We start from the raw sequence: 6,000 nt of genomic DNA, 5'->3' as shown, positions 1-6,000 counted from the left end.
AGCTAAGTTAAATAAATACAACTCAAGCAGAAATGAGATTGGCACAAAATGTTAACATTAACGCTCATCTACTGTCATGTAAATTCAATGAAAGTACAAGAATATTTAAATGCCAAAATAAACATTTATAAATTGACTGTTCCATGTTTAGTTGCTGTATACGAATAAAAAAAACGTCTACATGGAGTGAGTAAAAACAAAAATTCGCAAGAAAACTAGCTTTGCTTAGGATTTCCTATCCAAACCACTAACCAAGTTCCACTGACAGGAAAGCGAAACCAAAATTTAACCTGCCAAATGTCCAACCGAGCCCTGCTCACCAAGTAATTCTACTAATAGACAGTGAAGTCCTGGGCTTACAGCTAAAAATGTGGAAAACATTTCCTCAAAACAAGTTAAATTAATTCAAGCTAGACAATTTCTTATTCCAAAAATCATAAATATATAAATCTGTACTAAAAGTTTTAAAAGCAGAAATGAATAAAGATAAACTTAGTTTTTACAGAGATTTGGTATATGACATCTATATTATCAATTTTTCAGGTTTTTTTTTTTTTAAATATTCATACTGTTCTCAGTTGCCCTCAACTTAAAATTGTAACACATTAGAATTGCCACCATAATTCTGAACAACACAAGACGTACATAACGTAACATTTAACAAACGAACAATCAATATACTCTATCAACCGAAGAAATAATCCAAAGTAAACACAAAAGTCAATTTCACATTGTAAATGTGTGAGCACCAATAAAAACTCCCTGTAGTGATTACGAGTGACAGTGAAGCCACGAAGGAAGACATTCTGCTGGAAGAATTCACCAACAGAAAGACTCCATCTAATGCTTCTAACGGCATTATCTCAAAGTTTAAGGAAATGCAGGCTCCTCTCTCACTATTGGTTTCAGTGTCGTTGGATTGACATTTGCCAGTGAGATACTGCTTGCCCGTGCTTCGATCCCAGGACCTGGACTATCTGCTGCATTACTCTTGTGATCAGTCTTATTCTAACATAATTACAGACTTAGTATTATTTATATATACATATGTATATAATATTACTAATTTAGTGTTAATGAGTGTTGTGTTCCATATGCCTATGTGCGCGGCTTTTTCGTATATAAAGATTCAACACTGAGTTTGGTCATATATAACTCGTATGACTGTGAAAGTGCTAAGTTTCTCCTTTCCATGATTTCGTGTATTAGGATCATTGCAAATACATTTATCTATTTATATATATGTTTGCATCTTGTACTGTTACTTACATTTTCCATCTTAAGGGTCTATTTTACACTTGTAAGTTTTGTTTTCAACTGAAGGGTTTTGTATTTTTTATCCTAATGAAATTTGATTAACTTACATTAATAAATGGTTTAAAGTTTTTATTATTCAGAACAAGAATGGTCGTCTTGTGACATATTTATTTAACGTTAAAGTATTAATTAATACTGAATCCCCTTCGGTGTGGATTCCTGTACGTGGTGAGGGGACCTCCCAGGAAAGGTTCTGTTCTTTCAGTATACCTCCTCTGGGATTTTAACATCCACCCACGTGTTTGCCGTGCGTGGCGACCCGTGAAGGGGAGGAGAGAATCCTGGTAGTTGAGGGGTTTAACCCTAACATATACTGACATTAGTATTAAGACAAATACATTTTTAAACTCTACATTTCTTATCTGATCTGTTGGAACATTACTTAACAAACTTTTTCAATTCGCGGCACTCTTTTAATGTCCTAAACTTTTTACAACACTTGTTAATAAGTTCGTATGACAGACCTCGTGGCGTTACCCTGACTAAGACGGAAAAAGTATTGTTATATTGTGTACCAAGGAAAAAATAAATCAGATTCGAAATATTTAAAATTTATTCAATTGATAATAAACTTAAATTACTAAATAAAAGTTACTTTATGATTGCAAAAATTCTGCGGCACACAATTTGGGAAGCACTGCCTTAGGAATTTGAGAATTACAAAAGAGTAGGTTAATACAATGTCAGAATACACACATTGACAACCACTCTATATTTTTCATATTAATCGCGAAGAAAGTATTTTGCTCTATTTATAGCCCTTAAGGTCAAGTTGTATACAAAAAATACGTTAATGGTTAGAATACTTTTTGTATAAGATATTTGTTACAAAAACAATCGTTTTGGTTTGCACACGCCTTGAAGAGTGATTGAGTAATAGTTTTAGTTAATGGTCGCTTCTAACAACACCTTGACGACTGATCGCATCTAATAGAAATTTAACGAACGATTGAGTGATAGTTGCAGATCGCAACCAACAACATCTTGACAAGTAACTGAGTCACAGTTTTAGCAAGAGTTCGCTTCTAATAGTACTTTGATGACAGGTTGAATAACAGCGTTTGCTAGAGATCGTTCCTAACAGTACCTTGACATCTCATTGTATAAAGTTTGCAGCTAGAGACCTTTTCCACCAACATTCTGAAAACTGATTATGTAATACTTGTAACTACATATCGCACCACACAGAAATTGGACTAATGAATAAGTAACAGTTGCAGCAAGAGATCGCGTACCACAACACATTAAAGAGTCTTAATTAGTCACTGTAGCCAGCAACACCGTAATAACTAATTGGGCATTAGTTACAGCTAGAAATCGCACCGAACAATATTTTGGTGACTGATTGTGAAACAGTTGCAGATAGATATTGCATCCATCAACATCTTGAAAAGTAATATAGTGACTGTTGTATCCAGATATCTCATCCAATAGACCCTTAACAAATGATTAAGTTAGAATTATAGTTAAAGAACGCATCCAACAGAAATGTAACGACTAAATAAGTAATGTTGCAGCTAATAATCACACCCAACCACACATTGATGACTGACTGTGTATCAGTTGCAGCTAAAGACCGCATCTAACAACATTTTGACGACTAATTGACAAACAACAGTTTTAGCTAGAGATTTCATCTAACATAATTTTGGCAGATAATTGAGTGATAGTTGCAGCTACGGATTGTATTCATCAACACCTTGACGACTGTTTGTGTAATAACTGTAGTTATAGATTTCCCCTAGAAAAAATAGAAAAATTATTAAGTAACAGTTTTAGCTAGAGATCGCTTCCTAAAAACAGCTCTGAGGGGTTGACCTCCCCAGAACATTAATACGATAATGTAATATGATATAATAACTATATACGTCATTTATGAAGAAGTGGGTATCCTACAGCACCCCCAGTTTCGACGAATTTGATGAATGTGTTCATTCCATTTTTGTTGTAAGATGTTGCAAGAATTATTTCGACAACATGTTGACGTGTTAACTTGATCAAAACATCTCGGGCAGTAGTTTTTTTGGTTTTTTTCAACGCCTATTACAAGACTTTCTTAGAACGTTTCCTGTAGTTCGGTGATATTTTAGAATTCTGGATACAGCATGCTGGTGGTGCCCCACTGTTTTGGTAATGTCTGTTTGGTTCATACCAATTCTGGACAGTCAAACCATTTGATACCCTATAACTTCTGGCATGTAATGAGGCATGACACTATACCAAGTACAGAGAAACTGTCTGAAAAAAAAGAAAAGAGTTGATCTATTTCGGAAAAGATTATACCAAAAGCACATAATTTTATATAAAACAGGTGTGCGATTTGTCGAACAAATGCTCAAAACAACTTGTACAAGCAAGAATAACAACCCGTACATCTTATCCGATTATACACTATCTTCTCTCCTTCTACGTGGGCATTTGCCCAATCAATCATTACCCCATGCGTATAGTTTGTTTGTTTTGTTTTTGGAATTTTGCACAAAGCTACACGAGGGCTATCTGTGCTAGCCGTCCCTAATTTAGCAGTGTAAGACAAGAGGGAAGGCAGCTAGTCATCACCACCCACCGCCAACTCTTGGGCTACTCTTTTACCAACGAATAGTGGGATTGACCGTCACATTATACACCCCCACGGCTGGGAGGGCGAGCATGTTTAGCGCGACGCGGGCGCGAACCCGCGACCCTCGGATTACGAGTCGCACGCCTTACGCGCTTGGCCATGCCAGGTCCCCATGCGTATAGACAATGGCATTAAACATTTTAGCCAAGACTATTTTATATTCGGAGTTGATTGTTCACAAATAGAAAATTCATTAATACTTTTACTGTTGAAACTACAATGTAGCAATATTTAAATTTTTATCATTTGAATAAGTTTCTGAACTAAGAGAAAAGCACATAAATTGGTATATTCATCGAGTTAAAATGTTGTAATATAGCATTGTTCCACTGAAAACACATTTCAGTTAACGTCAGCGGTATTTCACGAGCTGACTGACTGCTTGGTAAGATATTACTTATGCTGAAAATGACACGATAAGAACAAACAATCTGATTAATTATTAGACCTAATCCCACAGTTTTACTTTTGTAATTGGAATAAATAAAAATTGTAAATTGCGTATAGGTTTATGTTAGTAGTAAAACACAAAGATACACAATAGACAATATGTGTTTTACTAACAACGGGTATCGGAACAGGTTTCTAGCGTTGTATGTCGGCAGATATACTGCTGTGTTACTGAGTAAGGAGACAGTTTTTTTTTTAATTTCGCGCAAAGCTACACAAGGGCTAGCTACTCTATCCGTCCCTAATTTAGCAGTTTAAAACTAGAGGGAAGACAGCTAGTCATCACCACCCACCGTCAACTTTTGGGCTACTCTTTTACCAACGAATAATGGGATTGACTGTAACATTATAACGTCTCCACGGTTGAAAGAGCGAGCATGTTTGGTGCGACGGGGATTCTAACCTGCGACCGCCGGATTACTAGTCGAACGCTTTAACCCACCTGGCTAGAAACCCATGGTTGGCAGAGCACAGATAACCTATTGTGTAATTTTGTGCTTATTTCTAAACAAACAAACCATTTCTCGATATTCATGGCTTTCCTGAATCCCATAAGGTTGTGCATTATTCTTGCTATTGCAGCTTAAAAAGTTTAATAATGCCAGTTAACATTTCAGCTGCTAGTCCAACAATTACCGCATTCACTGATAGACGAGGAACCATTGTGTGTATCAGCTCCAATAAAGGAGTTTATGCAGAGTAACACGAAAGTATTTTTTTTTCCCAATACCAATTATACACTTGTAGAATCAGAACCAGTGAGGGCATAGAAACTGGGTAAAGCCTTATACATATCCTTTCCCATCTCATCTGCTAATAAGTGAAATGGTATATATTAGAGCTTTTTTTTTATTCTAATAGGAAGCCACAACTCTATGCATATAAAGATTTTGAAGAGATACACGCAGTGCATACACATCAATATCTGACTGATGAACAATTCTATGATTTCGGCTTAGAGATGTATCCCGTGTTAGCCTCTTCGTGATCTGACTTCCTTGAAGTGATCGATGACAGCCCGATTGTTACTGGTGATACAAACGGCCTCAGTTCAGTCAGATCAATTACCACCTATGGCAGTCTCCTGTCCAGGTTCCAACACATTCTACCTCTATGAATACAACTGTTGCAAAGAAAAGTACATAAATTACTCTTGTTTCTAGAACCTCCAAGGTATTTTGCCCATTGCTTTGGAACTGGTGTCTTTGTGTTTGTAACGACGATTTCTATTGCTAAGTATTTCACCACTCTTGATGCTTGCATGCTGATACTGGTTAAATACAATATCTGCTCTGTTGAACTCGCTTTACAGGGGGACTGTGAGCATGTAAAGGTTATTCTGTGTTAATTCACCAAAACTACGCACTCCTGTTTCCTCAACTATCTGAATCTGTACCATTCCATCAAAGATACGCGCTGCCTTCATGTCTGGTTATGGTTGTAGTAATTTATTAGCATTAACCAGTTTCTCCAACTTTTCTAATAGAACACTTATAGTACCTTTCCTCAAGCTGCCATATGGATGTGCTAAAGTATAAGGAACGTGAGAAAGTTCAACATTAGAGCGTATTTCATGTTGATATCGCGTCCTTTGAAGCAATGGCAGATAAGCC

This window comes from Tachypleus tridentatus, chromosome 11 (assembly GCF_004210375.1).
Source record: "Tachypleus tridentatus isolate NWPU-2018 chromosome 11, ASM421037v1, whole genome shotgun sequence".
NCBI classification, from domain to species: Eukaryota; Metazoa; Arthropoda; class Merostomata; order Xiphosura; family Limulidae; genus Tachypleus; species Tachypleus tridentatus.
This window is presented reverse-complemented; position numbering follows the sequence as displayed.